Source organism: Lonchura striata, chromosome 3, assembly GCF_050655825.1.
Source record: "Lonchura striata isolate lonStrDom1 chromosome 3, ASM5065582v1, whole genome shotgun sequence".
Classification (NCBI taxonomy): Eukaryota; Metazoa; Chordata; class Aves; order Passeriformes; family Estrildidae; genus Lonchura; species Lonchura striata.
In genome coordinates, this window is record NC_140705.1 from 94,153,219 (window position 1) to 94,180,035 (window position 26,817).

General features: G+C 39.7%; 1 long non-coding RNA gene across 1 annotated transcript in view; it reads left to right on the top strand.

Moving 5' to 3' along the window:
- LOC146768018 (uncharacterized) overlaps nucleotides 1–26,817 on the top strand; it is a 59,500-nt gene that overhangs the window by 23,582 nt on the left and 9,101 nt on the right. Inside the window, exons 2-3 of the long non-coding RNA XR_014953958.1 lie at nucleotides 9,728–10,025; nucleotides 17,164–17,219. This is a non-coding gene — a long non-coding RNA (uncharacterized LOC146768018). The remainder of the gene's footprint in view (nucleotides 1–9,727; nucleotides 10,026–17,163; nucleotides 17,220–26,817) is intronic.

Sequence of the window (26,817 nt, forward strand, 5' to 3'; positions counted from 1 at the left end):
TCAGTCATATGGATGTTTCCAAAGAGGTGAGAGTAGTTAATAGTCTGATAAGAAATGTCAAATAATTCTATGAAGAAGGCTAGGGAAATAAGACTGAAACTCAGAAGCTCAATGAATCCCTGAGGAAGCTCCCTCCTAGGAGTGCAAAACCCAGCCTAATTTCCCAGACTAAGAGTCTTCTGTGACTCTAACTCAAAGGTAAAGCATTAATAGTGAATTGCAGCCTCTGGTGGAAGTCAGAGAATGTCCAGTAACCAGAGAAGCTGACATCATAAGAGACTTTTTTCCTAGAAAAAATACACACATGCTTCATAATGGTCTTTATATGCTTTGCATTTGTGTGAATTAATACTTAACATTTGAAGTAATTTTAGCCTGACTTGCATTCCGAGGGGTTTCAAGAGTTTTAGCATCAAGGTATCCTATTTCTGTTAGAGGGAGATCTTTACTGACATTGGGATAGTGGTTGGTATTTTGTTTTGTTTCTTTCCTACAGTAATTCTCAATTTCTCCAGTAACATCTCTGGTATATAGGGTGACTTGGGGTGCAGAGTGTGGATGGAAAAAATGTCCAGTGGGTAATTGGACAATGGGTCCAATGTTATCCAAGTCAGTATCCTGCTGTACTGAAACATAACACTGGAAGAAGTCTGAGGGAGTCTGACAGATATTGGATTTGATCTCATCTTTGTAAAAAAACGCCAAAAACAACAACCCAAAATCTCCCTAAATATATAAATGTACAAACACTTGGCTGCAGGCTCTGTGTTGCCCTTGGATGGTGGTGACAGTGCCCTGCAGTTTGGGAAATGTGATCATGGCCACGTGGGTCTTTCACAACACTGATCCAAATGCAAGTCTCATTTTTGTAAAGTATTTTATTACTGTTAATGAGCAGGGTGTGGGAGTCAGGGATGCAGTTACAGTGGCACAGAGGGTGCAGACAGATTTTAAGATGTGTGCTGTAATTACCACCAGAGTACCAGCAGGTAACACTCTCAGTAATGCATTTAGAAATTCAGCACTACTGTGGTGCTGATAGTTTCCCCACCATTAACAAGAGCTATCTCATTTTTCCAAAAGCTGTGAGAGGACTCAATGTGTGGAATATGCATTTGAGAAGGGATGCAATAAATTGCCCAGAAAACTGAGATTTTTTTTTTCCACTTTGTGTATTTTCCCCTTAAAAAATTCCCCTGGGTGTTTTTATTTACGCAAATGACAGCTTAAAGGCATTTGTATATGTTCATGTTTCTCTAAGTGCATGAGTCTACTTATTAGATTCTTTTTTTTTCTGTGCCATGGAGTTAGATATAATATGTATAATGTGTGTCCTTTCATGTATTACAGGTAGGGCTGATAAGAGTTTCTGTAATTAAAGTGTTCAAGTATGTCTTATTATTAAGAGAAACTGAAAAAAAAGGTGTTATAGTTTTTCAAAACATTATTTTGAGGGCAGATTTTTTTATAACAGGATCATCTAAATTTTATTTACATATACATATAACTTTTAACAAGAATGAGTTTTTTACATCTAAAATATGATAAAGCAGGTTTCTTTTTATTATTGTAAAGAAAAGTTGAGTGAGTCATCAAAACACTCTACTATTCACACTTTGAGTGAGGCTTTGAAATTTGAATGGAGGATAGAGTTGCTGTTCAAAATGCTCTTATAATGCCTAAAATCTACAAGCCTTTGAAAATACCTGGTTTGCTGCAGTTCAACAAAGTTCATAATTTTGACCGCTACATTTTCCAAAGCTTCTGCTTGGATGGGGCATGGTTTAGCACAGGACTGAAAAAAAACTGCCTGGTAATTATATATAATGTCAGTGCTAGCAACAAAAAGGAAGAATCTTATTTCCTTTTTCCAAGAAGAAAAGCCCCTCCTGATGGTCACAGGAGTGAGAGCTAGAATTTGCAGAGGAGGCAGGCATGTGCTGGTGACAACATGAAATAAGGGGAAAGAACAAAACCTAGAAGTGTAGGGGTGGTGGAAGAAAAAGAATAGGAATAAGGCCTGAAATCTGTGAGCTGAAATTTGTGCAACAGGGATGGTTCCATCTCCTTACCTCTGAAAACAGGTGGGAAGATAAATTGAATGATCTTTGTGAAGCACTCACATAGGCTAATGACAAGCAGCAAAGAAGCAGCCAGGAGGCTATTAATAATTCTGTCTTCAGAACCACATTTGTAAATATGCAGTAAATAAGGCCTGGGGCAATACAATGAACAACAGGCAGAAAACGAAATATTGAATTGCTGCTCACTTAGTGAGTGCAGTCCATTCTATGCACAAAGAGACAGGAAATATGCTGTGGAAAAATATGATTGAATTGTCAAAGGTTATATCCTAATCAGCACAGAAAAGTGAAACTGAGCTGGGGCAGATCTAGCAGCCTTAATTCCTTCCTCAACTAAGAGTGTTTTTCTTTATGATCTTAATACAGTCCTTTTAGCATTTTTGAGTTTGTGAAGCTGTAGATATGTAGCACAAAAAAACTTGAAAAATCACAGGAAAGCAACAAGGCTGAAAGAACAGATTTCTGTTCAAGTGGCACAAAAACAATTTCACTATTGGAATGAGGTTGGAGATATGTAATTACATGCTATCTGGCATGGGTGTGCTTATAATGGTGATATGAATGTCGTAATCTTGCTTTTCATGCCCATCCAGCATTCTCTAGCTCACCATTCTACTGTGTATTTAAAAGCTGCTCTAACGTGCAAGAAGGAATGTGCCAGAATATTCATGACAATTGGGATGTTTTCTCCCGCTAAGATGTGTTTTTTTCATAGGCAAACATGGAGTTGAAAGGGCCCCTTCTCCAGAAGCAGTGTTTGCAGTTCCACAGGTATTGACTTAGCAGCGCTACACTGCCTGGCTGAGTGAGCTGAATTCCTCTGAATAAGCACATGAAACGTGTACCTGGTGTTCTCATTAAAGCCAAGGGCCATTCATCTCTCTAATTGCAGCAATGCCCTCCAGCATAATTTCATCCCAAATGTACCATTCTTCTTCTGCCTGAACAAGTGACTTAAAAACCATCTGGAGCCTTGCCAAGCACAAACAAAAAAAAAAAAAAATTCACTGGCTGTGATTTCACACCAGGATATTAAAGGATGAAAAATGGAAGAGGTCAGGCAAGGTGGTGGGATTTTTCTATCAGGCTTCTGGAAGTATTGACACGTATTGCCTGAACATTAGCGGTAATATTAGCTAATGTTTCCCACAAACTAGTGGGAGTCATTGCTTAATAAGTAAAGATTTTCTAAAATGCTGTGTTAACCTTTGGGGCTGCCAAGCTTTTTCTTCTTGAGTAAGAAAAGGCAAGAGAATTAGGCCTGGGAGCAGGATGTGCAATCAAGGGAAAGCTGCAGTGTGCACTCAGTGGAGCTCTCTGAGCACATCTGATGAGCCTCAGGAAACTGGTCCTTTTTAAACCAGCCAAGCCAGTGAGCAAGAATCAGGATTATTTGGGCTGGGTTTACAGACTTCATACTCTCCAGACCCAGAATATATTTGCACTTTGTTGGACATAAAGCAACAGTGTCAGAAGGAAAAGACTGGTGTTTGTTTATTCTTTGCAGGTTAAGTTCATCACTGTCAACAATAGTTTGCATGTCAGATTGATTCATTTTAGCCCCGGGCTACCTGCAATACATTTTCACTGCTGAAGATTAAGAAGTAACACTAAATATCATTTACTTAGCTGAAGGACACGTACTAAGATGCTTCTTTTCCTTTTCAATGGGCAAGAATCACTCCATTAGCTTCAACATTTATCTCACGTGTTCTCTGAAGTGAGAATTTTCCTTCTGTGGTCTACCAAGCTATTAAAAACAGTGCATAAAATATTAGAAAGGAGATTACTAGAACTAAAGAGCTTAAAGGCCTTAGTGAGAGGAAACTGCATTTTATAATATGTGAATCTGATGTTTCTCTGTCATGTGCTTTCTGCCTCAACTGCTTATGCACTACTGCACCAACATGTGAAAGAGCTGACCTAAAACACAAATCCTAAAAGAGTGGTAACATCTACCACTTCCTAATTCTACTGAAAATTTTCTGGATTTACTGAAATTTTCACCCTTTGGGTAATGAGTTTTTTACTGATATCATCTATATTTAAAATGCTGGAAATGCCAGAATGCAAAAACAATATTTTTTCATGCAATTGAGTGAGTTGTACTAAAAAATAGAAAAAATAGAAAAATAGAAAAAGAGCCCTTGATCCCCTAAATTCTGTAATATTTTTTTTTCTTTTTTTCTTTGAAAGCTCCCAAATGGATCCTATACTACCAGCAGCCAGATCCTCTCTCAGAAATCAGTTTGTGCTTCATGGCACCATATGACATGACAGACGGGACCAGACATAAATGAATACAAACCCAGGTGCATCTTCATAAGAGCTCCTCTCCCTCTCCCTATCCTTTTTCCCTTCTTGTTTTCATTCCTTAAGAGTTGAATCTTGAAAAACAGTTTTCAAACTAGACTTCCTGAGTACATGGAAAATCAGTTGTTTGCATTGATCAACCTTGTGTTCAACCTTGGAAATATGATTTGGTTTTGGTTTTGCTAAGATGTGGAGATTTGATGACTCAGAAAGATCCACTGATATGTGGTGGGGGCTAAATTTCCCTATGTTTCTGGATTTTATTGTGTGTCCCCACTATCCAGGGAGATGAAGCTGGTGTAATTTCAAGTGTCCATAGGCAATTAGGCAGCAGGATGCCACCCTGCATGTATTAGTACAGGCAAAGGTCTTAAATAATACTTACTTAATAAGTACTAGTTGTTGCTGTATAATTGTACTCAAGGCCTGGGCTGCAGTCTCTGGTACTCTCTGTACTGTGAGTGTTTGACAATGGAATAGTGAAACTTTTTATCTTTGGGCAAATTTCAAGAGCAAGCTTCAGGTAATCTGCAGTGTCTTTTAATGGAATTTGTGACTTGTCTAGGAAGGTACATATGAGCCTGTAAAAATGCAAAGTGGAAACAACATATGACATTCATTATTACTAGAATATCTTTCCTTAAGTTACCCTTTGAGAGCTCTCATCATCTGCTTGGAGACAAAGCTTCAAGCCAAAGCAGGGTCGAAGCATTGCATGAGTCAAACATGGGTCCAGCTGGACCAGAGAAGTGTTTACAGCTGGCACAAAGCCCTCACATTGTCTTTGCTGGTCCCAACTCTGCCCTATTCCTCAGTGAATATGTTGCTGCCACTATTTGTACCACAATATCTGGGGAAGGATTGTGATCATATCTTGTTGTTAAAACTGTTGTTGTTTTACTGGAGATTCCTCCTTGATTTGCTTTGTCATCACCTTCCCTTTCAGAGGAAGGGAGAAGAAAGGTGTTTGTTCTTTCCTCTTCCTCACCACAAAAGAACTTGTTGTTGGATTCCACTTAGGATAATCTGGTGCCACTCCCAGAGCATGTGCTTGCCATCCCATTGTGTCCAATAATAGAACTGTATTGTATGTACCATTTTTTTCTGGAGAGATAACGTATTTGTAATGATCAACCTTATGTACACTGGAAATATGATTTGGTTTTGTTGTTGTATTCTCCTTTTTGTCTTCAAAAATACAGAAAGGTAACTGTGTTCTTTTCTTTATGGTCCTCCACGACCTCCTGCTCTGCACAGACAGAGATCACTTGTGTGGGAGGGAGAGCAATTGCTTATTGATGTAATGGAAGCAAATGAAGACAATGGAAAGGGCAGGTAAATGGCAGCATCTTTTTGAAAGATATGCAGAGTCTGTCCTGCTTCTTTTGAGGTACTGGCACGTCTGGCCAGTTACTTGCCCTGAGGGGAATCTGAAATGCACCACTAGAGTGAAAGTTCAGAATATGAGTAATTAAGGAAGTCCTTATCCCTGTTCTCATTTTATCTCTCTTCTGTTTCAGTGGTGTTTGTTTCCTTTCCACAAAGACAACAACAGCTCTGAGAGCTGATAAAACAAAGCTTGGCACAGTCCCAAGCCAAGGTATCTTGTTCTGGGGCTGCATCAGCCTAAGCTTCTCACTCATCCTGCAGTTATGTGATGATTTTTCATAGTCTGGATGGGCCACCATTGCTAAGAAGGATTTGGGATTGATAATTGTGGTTGTGCCTGTGTTTGGATACCAATACTAAATAGATTTAAAAGGTCTTTTGTGGGCAGACATGAGCTCATTCTGCCTGTGCTCCAAGACCACATATTAGTCTGCTAATGTAGGGAAAGAGTTTATCATCTCAGGCTGGTGCAGTATCAGCTGTGGCTACAAGGTCTCAGCTGGGTGTGAAGAGTGGATAAAGTCACCTGCTGCACAAGCTTAGCCTGAAGTGCTCAGGATCAGATCCTTCAGCATGGCAGTTATCCCTGTGTGGAGGGAGTGACTATGGATTATCTCCACATTCCCAACCTGAGATACTTGTGTGCTACCAGATCCCTTCTGAAAAGGGACCTTCCTCCTCAGTCAGAGGACAGCCTTAGCCTGAGGTGCTCTTGAGTTCAGCCCAACACTCTCAAACACAGAAGTTACTAGCTAAAGTTTGAGAGTAGTTTCTGGCACTCTCAAATTAACTTATTGATGATAATGCTTTATCATATTGGTTTTGGTGAGATATTTTTCATGGTTTATAGCATAGCGGAGAAAATGTTATTTTTTTGTTTATATACAAGGCATTTCAGTGCTGACTTTATAGCTTGAGATAGAAAGTTTTAAGAGAATATCAATACGTAGCTAATAGGTAGTGCCTTCTCATCCACTAAAAAAATAAATTCATTTGAGATCTGATTGGTGTAATATCTTATTGTATAACAACTTATAGTTCTACAATTAAAGGATAAAAAAAAATAGAGACTTGTGCTAGGTCATGAGACTATGAGACTGGATCTAGTAAGCCAGATACTCCTTGTGTTGAGAAAGATAGAAAAGGATCTAAAAGGCCCTGAAGGAATTTTTGTAGAGAAAGAAAAGGAATCCAAGCATCCCATATCTATTCTCATAAAGTTTTGATAAAATGAATACTGATTCATTTTTTACTGCTATAGCCTATACTGCACTGTTTGCAATATGTTTCTGCACATGGTCTTACATATGATTTCCTCTACAACTTGTATAAAAATCACAATATTCATCCCCTCCATCCCTTTCTCCTTTCAGATCCATCTTTAGATATCCAGCAGGAATGCTGGGTAACTTTTTATTTTGACTTTTCCGCAAGTGTCCTTTAAGAAAGCTCATACCCCTCTGAGGAATCCTAACAGTGGCTGAATCATTTGTAAACCACAAGTCATTCTCCATTTAAAAAAGTTATTTAAAAAACCAAAAACCTCCAAACCAACCCAGAACAGGTCTGCCAAGCAGAGAATACATCCAATAATAAAAAACTGAAGCACTGACCAAACTGTTTGTGTGCGATAATTGGGAGCAAAATCCACGCGCTATTCTTCTCATACATTTGTCACATGCAGAGTCTCTGTCTAATAGGTTTCTTTAGAATCAATATTTACAACAACAGCTCATTCATGTGTTGTTTTCCAGTCCTTGACAAGATGACAAAAACATTTAAAACACAGCATTATGGAATGCAAAGTGTCAGCGACTTTTTAAATCAATAAGATTCCTTGGTAAAGTGCATCGATGCTTTGGGGCACACTGGTTTTACAAATAGCAAGCATTTGTCTGACATCCCAACAGTGTAACTCCAGTTGTGTTTACCAGGAAACTTGTGGAATATTTTTATTGCCCAAAAATATATTTATGAAAGAGAATTTAAACCAGGTTGAGATACCTGGAACTTGGAGTACTCAGTGCATAATACAGAGCCTGCAAACTCAAGGCTGTTTATTACAGTATTTCTGTTGGCTGGTGCTTAAACAATTCCTTAAATTGTCATTACTGATGGCTCTGGTAATAAGATATCACAGAAAGCAGATGCCATAAGAACTGGGGCAGGCCAAAACAGAATACATAGTTCCAATATGATAGTCAAGATTTGTCTCCAGAATGCACAAATTACTTCAGGGAATCCATTAACATTATCTCTATGCACCCTACATGCAAAGTACAATGATTATAAATCCAGCAAAACATAAAAGACTGAAGCATTCTTTCCTGTTGGATTTTAAACTGGACTCTCACTCCTTGGAAAATCTCTGTGCTCTAAATAGCACACTGTCTCCATGGCAATGTGCAGTTCAGTTTTTAACTTTTCAGCACATAAAAATGATAATTTATTTGTTTTAAGAACTCCTGCAGTTGTCACAGCTATGAAAGTCTCAGGACTGGGCACTTTCCAAGAGCAGCCAAGCCACCAGGTTAAAGACTGGGTTAACTGCCAGGAAGTGCCCGACCTGAAGGTCATTGTTGCCTAATTATATTATTGTTTCCTGTCAGCTCAGCTTATGAAATGGCACTCCAAGCATTAGGCAGTCAGCACACTCAAAGCATTCACAGAAATTTTGTTTCTTTTGTTCTTGACATTAAGGACTTCTTTGTAAATGAATGCAGCCTGTGATGAAGTAGAAGCATAATAAATCCTGTGCCCAGAGTGCCTGACTTTCACAGCTGCTATGGTTACAACCTCTTTTTTTCATATTTAATTTCTGATAAGGGTACACATTGTCATCTCCTTGAGGAAGCAAGGCAATAAGTTTGTGGTTTTAGCATTCTTTCTGTATTGTTTAATCCTTTGATGGCTTGGCTGGCTGCTGTAAAAATCACTGGCCTTGAGACTGTCAGAGCCCTGCCTGGTGAAGTGCTAAGCATTTTGGTTTCAGTCCAACAGAGCACTCAGGCAGATGTTCAGCTTCAAGTATGCAGGTAATTTTACTGGAGACTAGAAAAAAAATCTCTTGTCCTAACCTTCTGAGCCTTTTGTGATTTTCTTGACTAGAACTGGGGAATTCAGTACCAGTGGGATTTAACCTATGGATCAGCAATTCCTCAATGTTGAGCTCTGAAAAGAGCTTGAAGGAAATTCAGCTTTTCTTTATATTTTGGCTAGTAATAGGGTTGTCAACCCTGACAGATAAATATTTTAATACACCAGAAAATAGGGTCCTGCCATAATGTATACTGCCATGGAGAAAAGGAAGTGGGAATGCTTTTTGCAAATTTAATTAGGCTTAGAACCAGTATTTAAGATATCCAAGTTTTGGATAAGAGGGTGAGTTCCTCCACATTACAATGACCTGCATCAGCACAACACTTCTTCCCATTTCTCCTCAGCTGCACTGGGATGATATCCATTAATATGTCTGGGGCCATAACAGTGAATTTGTTCAAACTAAGTGCAAAGAGCTTGAATCATGCTTGATTGTCTTCCTAAATCCCAAATAAATCCTTGGACAGTGCAGTACCATGGTTTACTTTCAAAACATTAAAAGAATTTGTAGATTATGTTACAAGGTACAGTTAAGGGACATTTGGAACTGAGATGGGAAAGTAATAATTTTGTCACTGATTCCCTTACATTTCTGTGCATGGGATTCTCCAATTGTGATTCACAGAACAAGACCTCTCCTCTTGTGGGCATAATTTGGTTGGAAAATTAAGAGGTGGGACACTGAGGTTAGGAAAGGACTGGTAGTAGTGTTGACTGTTGGTACCAACAGCACCAACCATAAATAAACAGATTATAGAATAAGCACTGAGGGACAAGTCAGGTCCATGGAGTTCAGTGATTCCCCATCCATCATCATGCACTGTTTTTTTATTCTCCCTTAGGCATTCCATCTGAACCGGATCATACATCTTTAGGAGAAAAAGAACACAATAGAATTTTGAGCAAACTGAACCTGGAAATGTTTCTTGCTCAGCTAAACAGAATGAAGTGGTGGCCTTGGAAAGTGACACGCTCTACAGGCTGGCACTGGGGAAAATGCAAGTACAGAATCAGAAAGGGTTTGAAAATGTGGGAAAAAAGATGGAGAAACAGCTTCAAAACGCTTACTCATCTCCTTCAAATCTTCATGGTGGACAATCAAGATATGTATGTGCTGTAAAGGAAGGCATGTCCCAGAATGTAAGTTTACTTTTATTTTTATAATTAGCCTCATTGGAGCAACAATGTAGACACTTCTGGATTTGGAGGCAGACTGGGCATTATAACTGAGCAAAACAAGGATTCATATTTATTGCAGTACTTGTTCATAGTGTAGATCCCAGCATGGGTAAAGACAGCGTAGAATTCAGTTCAATCCTGAGCCTTATTATTTACATATTTCCTCCTAAGCACACACTGTAAAACCTTCTCATAAGGCTGGGAGGGGCATTTGCAGTCCATTCTCAATAAATGAACATCTGCCCAAAGCCACTACATTTCCCAGATCTTTATTTTTTAAAAATCCTAGAATGATCATGGATTCTCTGGAAATGATGGGGAGGTGGGGGGGCTTTTGAGCTCTGCTAGTTTGTTTGCTTTTTAAGCAGTGATGTTGTCACTAAATATCTTGACACCAAACATCTTGACTAATATTTTTCCTACTTTGCCAACTTGTTCTATTAAAATACTTAGGGAAACTAAGGGCCATCCCTTTCTGTTCTCAAAGGTTATATTTTTTCAGTTTAGTATTGTTATTTGTTAATATAACAGTTGTTATAATGTTATGAAACAAGTCTGAAGAGCTTTGCAAAGATGTTAAAACTGGTACAAGTCACTTTCTTGTCTACAATGAGATCAGGATCTGGCATTTAATCCGTTGGAATACCATAAACCATTTAGGATCTCCCTGAATGTAGACTCTCTGATCTCTACCATTTCTAAATAAAGAGAAGTGAAAGGACATATATGCAAGCATGCATTGACAGGACACATATGGAAGAAAATCCAGATAAATCCAGAAATAGGCTACATGTTTTAAAGCTATTCTCTGGATTTAAAAGGTTGTGGGTAGATCATACTAAAATATTGGCATGAACAGAATAGAGAAAGAGCCACATCAACATGAAAAAGTGTTTAGATCACTTTTTTACAGAAAGATAACATTCCTGCACTTCCAGTCCTCAGTGGTTGTGAACAAAATTGTATTTCTATAGCAATGGCCATCACTTGCAGTTTAAGAAAAATTGCAAGGAAACATGCATCTCTGGAGGGTTCACTGTGTTCCCCACGCTGGTAGCTTTGTGCCTTGTGCTCATAATTAAATTTCATCTATGGAATGGTAGAGGTATGAAACCCAGTTTCTGGTTATCTGCCACTGTTCCTCGTAGCACTTGGGGGAACATCTCTGTCTTCTCCCTCCTTGGGCCACACTGCAGTATGCTCTCATATTCACCAACTAAAGAAGCACTTGTGATGAGCCCATGCCAAGATGTCAGTCAAGGACCTGGGAAAATAGCCAGGAAAACCTGTCCTTGTGTTAGGTTAATTAACTCTTGGCATATTTGTAATTATTCCTATTAGTTAGGGGCACTTGCTAGGTGAGGTACTAAAAAGATGGTGGCAGGGAACCAGATTAAAGGGATCTTTAGGGACCTCCAGTGTTTGAAAGACCAATAAAAATTATAAACCAGGACTACAACAAACTCGGCAGGGCACTCAAAAGAGTCCAGCCTGTGGCGTTTAGCATCACTTCAAGTGACTGCTATGTGCAAGATTGAGCAGCTGGCAGGATTGTGAGTGTGACCCTCCCTCGCCTCCCCCAGCACTCTGTGTGGTGCCAGATAACATATGCTGGAACATCATGGGATTCCCCAGCAAGATGTGCCCTCAAGGTCTGGGCAACTGTTAGTGACAGTTGTAAAAAGGGCATCACCATCAGTTTAGTGTCCTGACCTGGCACAAATGCTAATGGCAGATGCTGGTGGCCCCTCCAGTAAGGAAATATCTGTTTGCTCTGGACAAATTTACTGGAAAAGAAAAGGAACATCAAATTCATTTCCTGCTGATGTGTGTGAATCCATTCCAATCCCTATAAAGCAAAAGGAAATGGGCTATGAACATGGTAAATCAACATTTCGGCTTATAAGACACCAAAATGATCACAAATCATTAGGATGGCTCTTTGCCCTTCATAATTACAGTCGTGAGTTTGAGTCAAACCTCAGCGAAGTCAAAGCAAGGTTTACATTGATTTCAGGGTGCTCTGGATAGGATGAAAGGTAAAATAATATTGTGTATACCTACAAAGCAAAATGTATAATATGCCCCAAGAGCTTTCTCATGAAACATTAATGCACATGAGTCACTCCCCTCACGTAGACAGTTCCCCTATATGAAGATATTCTGCTGCATACTCTACCCACCCCTTACAGAAGCAGCCCAGATCCTGTTTTTTAAACCTCATCTTTGGTTATTTGTTTGTAGCTTGAAAAGTAATGCAAATATTAATATAGAATACAGGCAGAAATGAGGCAATTCATAAATGACTCCCTTCTCTGAATGTTACCTAGAAATGTATAACTTAAGGCACTGCAGCCAGAGAACTGAAATTAACTGCCCACTTGTGTGAGTCACTGAACATATTACCACAAAAGATATACATATCTATCTTTCACTCATTACAACATATTTTTTCTGAAGGTGTGTGTCCCTGCTTAGGCCTTGCTCAGTTCTGAGCCCACCTTTACAAGCAAATTATGCTCAGTAGCTTGCTGCTGACTCCCCAAAGGCAGGTTTTCATGGATTTTTTTTCAAAACCTGTCCAAAATGTTGCATGACTGTCTTTTGTTACATCTTCAGCAGGGTCAGAATTCCAGCAGGTGCAACACTGACATCAGAAATGCCAATAAAACTGAAATGTAGGAATAAATATTCTTGTAGGAGGAGTCAGTCCTAGCATTAGGTTCTTTTACATATTCATTAAAAAATAACTCACATCAGAGAATATAATGTTATTTTCATGAACCAAGAAAACAGGAGTAACCACAGAGAGGTCTGTTTGCCCTGCATGCAGATAAGGATCCAGCAGAACATTTACAGTAAATCCTCTTGTGTCCTTAGTGGGTAACATTTCTTTAAGAATCTCTGCTTTGTTTCTCCTCCATTTCCTCCAAGACATGGCTTGTATTTTATAGCTCAGGAATAGCAGATTACGATTAAATTTGTATATAGTGATTTTTAAATCTGAGATATAAAAAACAAAACCAAAAACCAACTAATACAAAAAAAACCCAAAAGCACAGAAAATAGAATATTTTTTCCCCTGCTCCTGTTTCATGATTCAGATTTGTAATTCTCAATCACTTCCATCAGCAAGACTGATGCCATGGTGTGTTACAGTAGATAAGAGATGCACTGTTGTCATTGTGTTTAAGATGTCAGGATTATCAGGAGTCACAGAGGTTAAATTTCACCCTTTCTACAGTGGCTCAACTGCTATACAACTTGATGATTAGATTATTTGCATATGCAGTAGATACATGCCAATTTTTTTGCAACAGAGTTAAGCTGTGACAACTTGAATTCTGAGAGATTTGCCTCACCCATTCAAACCCTGCACTAATTAGGCTTAAACCAACTCTCATGATTTGAGAATGCAATATGTTCATTGAAATCACTTTTCTCAAGTCAGTGTTTTACTTCTTGGTGTCTCCAATTAGTATTAAAAAAAAAAAAGTTAAAAAGGGCGTTTTAGGAAATGAGTACTTTCCACTGAAATATGTATACTTATAGAAAATTCCACAACTTTCAGACAGAACCAAGGTTCATTGTAAAGCATTCTGTATATAGATAAAGAGAACAGAATTCGGTCATTTTTGTACAAGCTACAGACAGTAAAAATACAACATAATCACCTTATTTGCTTTTTTATTTTACCAAAAGATTGTTCCTTGATCCCTGATTTGGGGTTTGTTGTGGTTTTTTTTGGTTTTGTTTTTTTTTACTTCAGTCTCACTCCTTCGGTTCCTGTGGTCAGTCCCACATCCTGCAAGTGATGAAAGAAATGAGGAGAGGTAATGACAGAGCTGGCAACACCTCTGAGGCCTCTAAAGTGGATCTTTAGAACAGGTGGGGTGGGCATCCTGCTCTACCAAAACTTTTAGAAGCACTTCTGTCCCATATCTGAGTATTTGAGATCAGCTGAGATAGTGAGTGGAATCTGGGTGGGGAAGATTGAGTTTCTACTGATTTCAAAGAAGTCCAAGTTGATGAAAGACAGAAGATCTGGAGATCTCCTGGGTCATGACAAAACGATACTAAACCCAAACCTACTTCTGGGAAGCTGTTGGAGAAGCAGGGTTTTATGGTGCTGTGTTTCATGTAACTTGGACAGATTCCAGCCACACTGAGTTCTAGAAACATTTTTAGTAAGTTATGTGATTAAATCCTCCTGCAAAGGCTTCAAAACTTACTAATTTCATTACACCTTCTTGAAGTCTGCTGTGGTATAAGTGGGTGTTTATAGGTGATGGGAGAAAGGTTGCTTCATTAAATCACCCAAGCCTTATGAAGTGTTACAGCACAAGTAGAGCAGCCACAACCTTGCTGTGACAAATCAAACCTAAGGAGTGAACAAAAGTATTATAGGTGTCTTCCAAACCAGGATAAATCATAATAAGAGCTGTCCAGCTTACACAGTAGTGCTCTGTCCCCATTTGCATGTTCTGAATTTCTTTAATGAATATTACTTAATTGTGGTCTTTCAGTACCTGAAGACAAGAAAGATGGAAAGAGACTTTTGACAAGGGCTTGTAGTGACAAGATAAGGGAGAATGGATTCAAACTGGAAAAGAGCAGGTTTTGGTTAGATATTAGGAAGAAATTCTTTACTGTGAGAGTGGTGAGGCCATGGCAGAGGCTGTCCATAGAAGCTGTAGTTGCCTCATCGCTGGAAGTGTTCAAGGCCAGGCTGAATGGGGATCTGAATAACCTAATCTAGTGCAAGGTGTCCTTATCCATGATGATGATCTTTAAGGTCCCATCTAACCCAAACCATTCTATGAGTGTATGAAAAAATTACTTCATTTTAATGATAAAAGGTCAGATTGTGCCATCAGTTGATAAGTGGATTTGGCTGTGGCCACTTTAACCTTCATTAGTAATAGGAAAGGCAGATTTAGGCTGATTTTAATAATTCTTAGAATTCATAAACAGAGACAGAAAACGTTTCTGCTCTAGATCAGTGAAAATTAGTGAGGTCCTTGATCCAGGGCACAGCTTAAGGAAGACTACCCAAAAAGCTCTCCCTTTGAGAGGAAAAAGGAAACAAGCTAACAAAAATATGCTTGATGTTTTTGAAGTTTAAAACCTCACTGCTTGTAGGAAGCTTTCAACTTTCTCTTTTGTTGCCAAATGCCAGCAGGCAGCCATAGCTATCAATTCCTTTGCATCCTATACAGTTGCATTACATATAATTAGAGGAGAGTGGCAGTTAAGGGGTTTGTTATCCCCTGGGACACTTCAATGGGAGTACAGGCTCCCCCGATTTGTGTTTCATCCTTAATTGCTTCTGAAATTACTTTGATGTGTGTAAAACTATCTGTTTCATGTGTCATGGAATCATATTCTTCCTCAATGTATTGCTTCTTATTTTTGGGCATAGAGCAGTGAAATTTTGCATACAGAGTTATCTTGCCAAAAGGTAAAAAAAAAAAAAATAAAAAGAAATTTTTAAAAATTCCTGGGGAATATGTTTCTTTCTAGTTAGCAGCATACAGCTGAATTGCCACAGTGAAGTAGCTAAATAACTGTGCTCTCATGGGTAAAGGAAGAGACCATTTGGTCTAAGACCTCTACCTTGTTGTTCCTCAACAGTTCATTTAAATGAACTTTAAATAGTTCCTTTAAAATTATTTTTGTTGTTGAGGTATGATGCAAAGAGACCTATTTTGGGAAATTAAACAGTTAAAATGATTTTTAAGTTGTCAACACGGTACACCAAAGCTTACAGGTGACGAATCCCTGGTCACCGTCCCAGGCTTTCAGTACTTTTGGTACAGCAAGGTTTTTCTGGGTGTAGGCTGTCCTCAGGGGGGAATCAGGACTAATTCCAGATGGTCTCCTTTTTGGACACCTGCAGTCTTGCCCTGTTAATTCCTGAGATGGCTGGCATAGCTCAGGTGAGGCTCCAGTACAATGTGGTGCTCCTGCACCTTGAACGATGCATTTCTGCACAGCCTCTTTCCTGGTGAATCACCGTGCTGCAGGAGCACTCCTATCAGAGCCAAATGCAGAATCCCCACAGGGACGAGATCAGCATGGGAGTAATACCTAATTAAAACTGCAATGAAGTAGGTCAGCTAATACTTCACAAACAACAGCAAGTGTTCTGATTGTTAATAGTTCAGAGCCCCTGTATTTACTCTAAGCAACAAAAAAAAAAAAAGAAATATATGTTGCCTAGAAATGTAATGAAAGCACAAGCTGAAAACACCACAATGGATTACAACTGTAAATATTCAAGGCCTCAAATAAGAGCTGTACCTTAACTCCTGCCAACACCTTCAGCAGTGGATTAAAGCTGTTATTCCCCTCCTTCCTCAGGATTGCAGAAGGATTGCCAGAGGAGGGTTAAGTAGCTCCAGGTGAAAGAGCAGATGAGAAAGCCCTGGTTTCAGCCACAAAAATTAAGGCCATAGTAAGGAAAGGTAATCCCACTCTCAGATGCCACAATTGCTATAATGTCATAGGAATGTTTTCAGAAGTCCCAGATTCAGATTTCAGCCAAATCTCCTGGATCTTAATGGCCTGAAAATGTAAGTGAGATCTGATCCTTTTCTCTGAAATTCATCACTTTTTTAACTTAGGGTGGAAGTAGCAAGAAAAGTAGGAGCATTTTCTATTTCAGTGCAGTCAATGAAGCTCAGCAACTGATGAAAATTTGTAATAATAGTATTTAAAATATTAATATTTTTAAACTCTCAGAACAAACATTCACTATTTGATTAATTGTGTGCTATGATTAATTAAACAAAGAAATATCTAGAGGCTTCACAGTGGCAGAGGACCCCATTAAGCTGGAAAACAGTACTTTGCATTTGACCATCTCTTCCCAAAAGCTTGCAACTTACGGAAAAGGATTTCACATGGGAAGCAGGTTACTTCACTTACAGCTGCTGCTGTGAACCCATGTTTCAGAGAAGAGCCCTATTTGAGCAGAGCACAAGTCTTTGTTGTGAAAATAATGCCCAAAATCTTATTTTAATTTATAAATCAATCTAAGACTAAATAACATAAAATCTATACATCAATTTTTATACACATGTATTCATATTCATAGGAAGGAGGAGACAAGAGGCTTCTGGAGTCTTTGTTAACCTCTGCCTTTGTAGCTGGGTAAGTAGGTAATTAATTTTTGCTGAGTTGTTGCATGTAAGAGCAGCTCCTTCAGGCATTTTGAAGGACCTCCTCACTCTTTTCTTCACAGGAAGTTTTTAAGCCTCCCAGCAAACCTGTTGCTTTTGTTAAAATGTGAGCTATTGGAGTATTATTAGCATATTGGCCTGATTTTGTGATTGGGTTTAGAGATTTTTGAAACAAAAAAACCCAAGCAGACAAAAAAGTGTCATCTGTGGTACCTTGAAGAAGGCAGGACTTTGGTCTCTCTACTGCTTTGCACTTGCTTGCTCTGCTCAAATGATGCAAATTCCCTTTGGAAGGAAATGGGAATCAAGTCTCAAAGAAGCCATGACATGCTGGAGCATATTTCATTCTGAAGGTGAAGGATCCAGCATTGTACCAAATCCACACCTCACCCTGCAGTGACTGTGCTGATGGGGCAGCCCTTGGGTGGGCACTGAAGGTCCTAGCAGGTGGCCTGAGAGTGTGTTTTAAGTTAAAAGCAGTAAAACAGTCTGTGCTGTGAGGAGGGGTGATGTAATGTTTCCCCTCCTCCCTGCAGATCTTTGTAGTGCTGATCTGATGGGCTGTTCACATTTGGTGGAATGAGTGGCACTTTATTACATGAGGTGATATAATTGAAGTAAATGTGGCATGAGTCATCCCAGTGGTTATGTATGCAGAGGAGGGAGACTTTAAAATTAAGTCTGTGAAGGAAAGACCTACAAGGAATGTAGAAGATTTTTAGCATTTTTTTTTTTTTTTTTTTTTTTTTTTTTTTTAATATATATATATATGGAGAAGTCCTTATCAGGAAAAAGGGAATTTTGCTAGGAGTCATTCAAGGGATTTTCTCTCCCCAGGTTTGGTCATTCTCCATTCATGCAATATGTGGGCTAGGAAAATGAAGTTCCTAATAATAGAGGGGAAAGTAGTGACTCTAGAATTGGGTTAGATTACCTATCAAAGGCAGAGGCTGACCCTGCCCACACATGTAGGAACTGAGTAGTTTTTGCTGTCAAAAAGCACAGGTTATTTCTCCAGGACTGGCAGAATTCCTTTACTTGTGGTGTACTGGCCCTGACCCTGCAAAACTCATACAAGATTGCATAGGTGCCATCAGAGGCTGGATACAATGCCACAGAGAACTTACTCTGAAAAAAAATAAATTATTTGAAACATGACTGGGGCAAAGTGGGAGTTACATGCCAAGTAGCTCCATCCAAGCAGCAGTTCAGGCAGGTACTAGAACACGGCATCACCAGCATGCAGGAACTTCCTATAAATACAGCACCAGCTCTTGCAGTGCCTCAGGACTGAAGTGTTTCTCTTTAGTTAAAATGACCCACATTTAAAGTGAACAGGATGGAGCTTTTCACACACTAATGAGAAGAAATCGCCTTGGCCAATCGCAGTGTGCCAGCCATCATGCCTGCTTTATAAATGAGATTAATGACTCAATTTGCAGTAAATGCTTCAGCAAAGAGAAACTTATTTTGTTATACTAATTGTGTCACATATGTGCCTCCAAACACCAACTGTGCGGAGCTGGATTTCCCTGTGGCGCGCAGGATGACGGGGCTCTGTGGGTTTATTAATGCCATTGCCCTGGTTTCTGTGCTGCAACTGATCATTTTGATCTTTGTGTTCAGTGCTGCAGCATAAATGCTGGTGATGGCAAAAATTATTGTTCAGTATAATCCTGCCCATTAGTGAAAGGCATAAGAGTCGGTCTCTAACATAAGCTGTTTAAACCTATTTTCCCTGCTATCATGAGCAAAACTCTAACGTTATTTACTTAGGCTTCCAATTAGTTTTTAATTGTAATGAAATGATGAATAATTGCCAGGGCCTCTAATTTGCTAAGTAGCTACTGTGATTTTAATGGCTTTTTACAAAACTTAAATGTTGTCCATTTATAGGACATATTACTTTAATGGAGTAAATGAATTCAGAGTTTCATTAAATTGATCATTACACTTACTTTTGCATTTGCTCCCATGTTTGTTAATGTAAGTGTGAGAAAACAGGATTTCTTGACAATGGACCAACATCCACCGGGGGTGTAAATTAACCCTGTTACAGTAAAATCTGCAACTTGCTTTAAACCAGCTAAAGCTCTGGTTCGGTTCATTATTCATCCTGTTATTCTGGTTTTGATATTTGATACAATTGTCCTCACATTTTTCATGCTTTTACACCACTGTATGTTCATGTCAGTAGAGTTACTCAGAACTCACTGTGGGGCTAGTAAGGGAATTGTATCTAAGGAAACCATTAAGGGACTTTCTTTCCAAATTTGACTTTTATGTCAAATTTTAAATTTCCTCCCCTCAACTTTTGTATACAAATACATTTAGTGAGAAGTGTAATGTAGGTCTGAATAGAATGTTTCGCTGTGGAATTATCTTTATAAGTTTGTTTCCATGCTTCATGCCTTGTTAAATGTGCTTCTGATTTCAGCTGAAACTATTAGCAGTTGCTGTAAACAGAGCCTCTCTGTGAGCTCTCTACCCATTTACAGTGAGAAAGGATGATGTTTATTTAATTTAATGTCTTCACAAATACTGAAATGAGGAGTACTGTCCCATTGTCTGGGGACCATTTGCACTTCCAGAGTGGTCTATGAAAAATCCAAAGTGCACGCTCCTGGCTTTGAAGCCTACATGTAGTATAAGAGCAGCCTCTTTGTTGCCCATCCTGAAAAGCACTGCAATATTGTGTCGGGTTCTTTATTGAAAGTTAGCATGCCCCTCAGCTTTATTCTACCCTCCTGAGCCCAACCTCGTGACAGCAGTAAAAATGATTGGTTTGTGCTCTGTTATATTTAGGTGACAGTCTTGGCCAATAAACCGCGTGTTACCTAGTTCAGGGGCTTTCACCAAGCGTGATGGACGGCCTGCAGATGGCCCTGAAGATGGGGCAGGGACAATTCCCTCCTGCAGCATCATGGTTTATGCCTGAAGCACAACTGTAAGGGTGAGCCTGGCTGTGCTCCCGTGCCCGTGTCGCACGTAGCCACGGAGCGGAGCCATGGAAAACATGGACTGCTCTCAGGGGGCTGCAGCGTGTGCCCTCCGCAGCCTCACCACGATCATCTCTGCAGCAAAGAGGTTATGGAATTTTGGGATCTGGTGGGTCTCTGTGTGTGCAAACCCCTGTTTATGATACGTAGAAGGTTGCCTTGCTTTATGGAAGAGCCTTGCAGTCTGGAATATTGCATTCTGGAATTTGTAATACACTGCTGTGCATGGTTAATAGGTTTCTCCTGCTTAGGGAGCCTCTCTGAAGGAAGAACAAACTGTATTAAAATGAACCTCCAGACTCTGACAATGTCAGCGTGGCAGATGAAAAGGTTTCACAGAGATGCAATATCCTGCAAGTGTAATATTCTGACTTCTTACAGTAAAGGCTTCTGACTGAAAGGTTTTCCTTGTCGGGGAGGGTATGTTTGTGTTCTGACCTAAAAGCTCTCTGATGGTGGAGGGAGGGCTCAGAATATAAAGAGAACTTTAAACAAATCATACGATACAGTAATTATTTTACACTATTTTTTAACTCTTGATTCAAACACTTGGTATGAAGAGAGCTGATTGCCAGTTTGTGTAAAAGAGGGATTCAACAATGTGGAAGTAAGGATTTACTAAAGGGATTTGGATAAGTTCCTCCTAGTATTCTACCTCACTAGCTCCCATCTCTAGATTCTGTGCCATGGTGTGAAAAGATCTGCATCCCCAGATCAGCATATGGATTTTTGTTCCAATGCTTCAGTCTCTTATGTTAATGGCAAGGAGATGGAGATAAATATGGTGCTGTGCTGAGCTGAGAAGTGTGTGTTTAGTGCTCTATATGCTGCTTTATGCAACGGATTTCTTTCTACCATGTAGCCCTATCCTGGGGGAGGTGATTTGATTGCAGCATGGTTGCAATTAACTCCAGAAAGTATCCTGGACAAAGCTAATCTTGTTAACACCATACTACTGGAAGGTGCTAGTTAATAGCATGCTAAAAGCAATGTAAAGACTAATATATTTGATTAAAAGAGTTTGTATATTTTATATTATTACTGCATGGGAAATCTCAAGTTGTACCTCTTTTTAAATGAAGTTGTACCTCTTTTTGACATTGACAACAATGTCCTTTTTTATTTGCATAGAAATAGAGATGTACAGCATAAATAAATACACCAGGTTCATAATTCTGCAAAGTTCTCTGATCCTTGTGCTCTTTTGTAGACTATCAGGGGAGAAAAGAACCAAAACCCAAGTGAATTGATCATCCCTTTACTCTCTGAATAATTTCAGTTAAGCACTATATTATTTTTCCTACCAGGTTTTCAGCCAAAGCTGGCAGGCGTCTTTCTCTTAATCTCTGTGGTTTGGTCTCCTATTTCCAATACATTTTTTAGCTGCTAGGTGGATGCTATTATGGCACATCCAACCTTTGGTATAAATAATTTATTCTGAGGGTTCAGTATGTTATAACGTGCATGAAGCATCTTGCATTTATTTTTAATGCTTTTGCTTTCCTGAGAGCTTTCTACATCCAAAGCTACCGCCAGAGAAAACTGTCAATCTTCAAGCAGAAGGGAGAAACTTTTAGACCATATAATTCTATTTTTCTAGCTATAAATCATATGCTTCTGGTGAAGAGTGGAGCAAATGGTTATTATTTACCATTTTGAAGAACCTGGCTTGGATGATGTGAAAATATCTGTTTGCATTTGGTGTGAAGTCTCTGTAAGCAACTCCCTGTGCTCACCAGCTTGCGAGTCGTGTGCTGGTCCCCTGTGGGAAGGCAGTGGAATTATGCAAATATTGAAGGGCAGTTGGGTGACTGTTAGATGTAAGTGCTAAAAACATAAAAAGAGGTGTAGCTGGGGCAGCAGTAGCCAGGAGTGCCCTGGAACTAGAGCACAACCAGGGGATGAACCCACCCCATATGACAGACAGAAAGACAGCTCAGTTCAGTGGGGGAAGGTGAGCTGATCCCTGCAAGGAGTGGGGAGAATGGTCTTAGGAATGATATTTTAAATATTTTAGGCATTATTTAATGAAAACATTCATGGTGGTGGGAGGCTGCTCATTTTTTTTTTGGGGGGGGAGAGTTGGGGAGAGTGAGATGTAGGGGCTGGCATTTTTTTTTAGATCTTAGAAGTTTGTTTGACATTCTATCCTTGTATTTATGCTGACTTACCCATAAAACTGTATTATGATTTAAAACTAAGCCAATTTGCCTTATGTGCGATGTATAAAACATTAAATTAAAATCTACCTTGTCTGCAGATAACACAGAGAATGGCATAGGAGTGCCAGAGACACTGTCTCTAGAGGCTTCCCCCGAAAACGGGAGCCTGCTGCTCCTCAGAGTTTCTATTGACATGCCAGGCTGTGACACAATCCTGTGACTTGCAGAGTTTCTCAGAAAAGAGGACTGGTAATAGAGCGAATAATGTCCAACGGAGATTGAAAGAGGATGTGAAATTTCGGGAGTGAAATCAATGGACAGATTCAACAATGATAAAAGGAAATGTTCCGTGCACACTAGTTTAGCATGTACAGGGATTTAACTATTTGTTGGCTTTTTAAGAAGCTTGTGCAATATGATGCAGTGCAATTGGAACTGAACCAGTGGCTGCAGCAGTTTACCACAGACTTTTGAACCACTTGCATGCCCAAGTCTCTTCAATAACAGCATTAGAGGGGCACGTCGTGGCTGGAAATCAGTCCTGAGACGTGGAAAGTGCCATGACAGCAGCTGCTACAAGGCACATCACAGTTCAGTGGCTGGAAGGTGAAGTTGAACTAATTCAGTTTCTGCATAAGAGGGAGCTTTTCAGGCACAAGGAAGGAGCAGGAAAAGAGAAGGTTCTCCATAGGAACAGGATAATTAAGTGCTGAGATAATTTACCTGGTGAGTGGACACAAGGAGTTTTTCAAATTCATTCCAAGGAGTATTTTAGTCTGGTCTGACTCTGTAGATGAGTAAGGAAGATAAAATTCTCAGCTTAGTATCAGTGTATTTTGTTTTTCTGTTCAGATGGTTACAGTATCTCATACTTCAGGCAATTGTCTGCAGGCCTTAAAGAGAGTGGTTTAATTTTTTTCCAATTTTAATTTTTTTCTCCTCCTTAAATGCAGAAATAGGGAGAGGCAATCAGAGCTGGAAAGAGACCAGAACTCAAAATGTGGATGGTTGTGGTTAGGTGCTGCTCAGTCCATTCTCTGTTCCATAATTCTTAGCTACCTGAGAATGATATTTCTCTCACATGCTCAAGATCAAATTCTAATCTATTTTAATGAGGGGTTTTGTCTCAGTGAATGGGCTGTGCTTTTCAGCAGATCAAACTCTATAATGTAATGGTCTTTTCTGGTCTTAGCATTACCAAAAAGAGCTAGTTCAATCTCTACCAAATACTGCTGTGTTTGTGTTGTTAAATTGCATTGGCTTGTACCAATACATTTCATGAAAATGCCATTGCTGAGCATTACAATGAGCTAATGGAGTTGTATTGAAATTAAAGGTGTTACACCCACTTAAATTAGTTGGGAATTTGATCTACAGCATATGATATCTAACACAGTGTTGAAAAAACTAAAATCCTCAAACAGCAAGTGTTACCAGGTCTCAGCTATGTTCCCTCTAAAACAAATTCAAGTATTGTGCCATGTACTCTTTAAAAAACCTAGCTTTTGACACAGAACACAAATATATCATGATTTCTGTATCTGTTTCCGCCAGTACTGTTCTTGCCTTGGCTTGATTGAACCAGCAACTTACAACTGGACTATTATTTTTTTCTTAAACCTTTCAGTAGATCAGATCTAATTCATACTTTTATGGCTTTGTTTGTACATTAACTTTAGTTAATTTACTCTAGGCTTGTATTGGAGTGAATGGAAACAGAATAAAATCTATAGACCTAAGCTTGCTTTTTAGATTTTGTAGTTGTTTACAAGAAAATCAGGCAAAATTAAGTAGAGAATGATATTAGAACATGTGGAATTACTTTCAGGGGTTTTTTTTAAGCATTATTTCCAGGAGATAAATCTTTTCATTACCATATTCTTTCATCCCAGTCATGAGTATAGCACTGGCTATTGCCTCCTCTGCAGCATGTGGATGCCATGAAATGTGCTGATTCCAATATGCAAGGTTATATTTACAGCCTTCATGCTCTCTAGTTGTATCAGTACTTTCTAAATATGCCATATGAATTACCACTTGGGAAACCATTTCCCTGTGCCTGTCCCATTTGTAGAATTTGACACAAGCAGCAAATGCCACTAGCAGTCTAAGACTAAAATGAGCAATTCTGGTAGGTCTCTGCTTTCTGTGTACTTGCTGTGCTTTTCTTGCCTCTGGCAAGTTACAAATGGGAGTAAAAAATATGACTTTTTGAGAGAAAACAAGTCAGAGTCTTATTAGAAAAGGAGGAATAAATAATCTGGGTAAATATTTCTTGCCATGCAGAATTAACTATACCTGCAGAAGAATCCTGCAGAAGCCATTTGTGGCACAATATGGGCCTGATTTTTCCTTTGCTGTGCTGCAGTGACTTCACTGAAGTCCATAGGCCTGTTTTTGCAGAACATGAATCTCCAAGTCTCCCTGTGAGCTGCCTGCCAGCTTTGATTTGGGAGCTGCTTAGACATCAGAGCATGCCCAGTAGCTGTCAGTGAACGCTCATGCCTAAAATCTCTATCACTGGGGCAGAACTTGTCACTGGCATACAGTGTGTGAGCTTCCCTGGTGCCATGAGCAAGAAAAACTATAGAGGTAGACACTGATAAATCCAAGCCACTCCTTCATATCCATGCCTTTATGGATACTGAACCTGTTATGGATAACAAAGGTGATATGAGCAGCCATACACAGTGATACAGCACAGACCTGCTGTGTATGTGCTGGCTAAGGTGGGGTTGAGCTTCTGGAAAGGAGCCCTTTTTGGAAATAATTGATATTCAACAGGCTTGCCTGCATGACAAGTGTTTGAAGTGCAGAAGTTGTGAGCACATCTCAGGAACAACCAGGAAGCAAAGAGTTTTTGAAGGCATCTGACTTTGTATCTCAAATAGATAAGTCTTTCTGACATAAGAGAAATCTATATCCTAGAGAAATCCCTGGAGGAAGCTGTGGTTAAATCAGCAGAATTTACATGCAGATAAAAATTGCTTAGCCAGCTGCACCATTCCTCCAGCAGCACCAGCCTGGTCCTTGAAGTTTATTGCCAACTGCTGTGTGTTGAGTTCCAATTGTCAGATGAATGTAGTTTTACTGCAGTCAGGCTCCTGAACCCCTGTTTCAAAGGGAGGTGGTAGTTTTCCTTTCACTGTTTTTTTGGAAGAGGCAATACACATCCATGCTGACTGAACTTTTATTGGTCCTCTGTACTGCTCATAAATCACTTCTGAGCCTGTATAGGGTTGCACAAGCTCACAGTTGTGCCAGTCTATCCGTGGGCCTAAGTGCAGTGCTGGGGTCCATCCCAGGGGGTTTGCCATACACCCCATGGTATCTGTGCCCCCAGGGATGAAGAAGTTTTTACCCTGAAATCCTGGTGACAGCACCCAGACCGTATCCTTAGCTGGGCAGGGAAGGCAACTGGCTCTGCAAGCATCCTACAACAAGTAACCCAGAGCCCAAAGAGGCCTTGCTGAGCAGCAGACTGTGTTTAGTTGTCTGTTCTCCAGTCAGCAGAGCTGCAGCACTCTGTGGATGGAGGTGCAGAAAAGCCCCATGCCTTGTGTTCAGTGCTGCTGGGCTGGACAGGACAGAAACCTCAAGACATTTTTTCTATCCATTTGTCATTTAACAGGATGTGAGCCAGCTGGCATCTCTCCTCTGTGGCCTTGTCAGCTAGCCTCTTGTTCCATCCTGAATCTATTATGGCCCATTTTCCCTTGACTGCATGTTCAGTTTGCTGCTCCTGTTGCTGTGCCTCAGCACAGCCCTTCTCTGATGCTCTGGATAACCTTTTCCTCTGTCAGTACCCCGGTGAAGGGGGTGTCTGCATTGTTCCAATGGTCATTGATGGTAGCAGGCTTTATTTATCATACTGAGCTCATGTAACACAAATTTTAAGTCTTGTAACCCCCTGCTTTTCTGCATACCACTGTAGAACTTTTTCTCCTGTGGTGTATTATTATTTGAGCTGCTACCTCTTATTCCTTCTTTGATGTCCTATTCACAACCACCTTGGCCCTCTGAAACTGCTGTCCTTAAAGGTTCTGACATCCCTTCTGACCTAGCAAGATATAAATGGGAAGAAAGCAGTTTGTCCCAATTTCTGTTTCAAAGAATCAAATCTTGTAGGAAAAGAAACTAAGCTCTGTTTACAGAAGTCCCAGATCAAACACTTTTGAGTGCTGCTAGAGCAAGGATCTCACTTTGGGTTTATCCCTTTGCTAATGATTTTGTTTTCGACGAGGGTGTTGATTCAGTGAGCATCTAAGGTTTTTTGGCCATCAATAATCTCTCCATGGCTTGCTTTCTTTCACCCTTGGAACAGAAATTCCCCAGACACCAGATGATTCATGGACACCTGTAGACAGCTGGAAGTCTAACTTAGCACTGCCATCATTTGCTGTTAGAT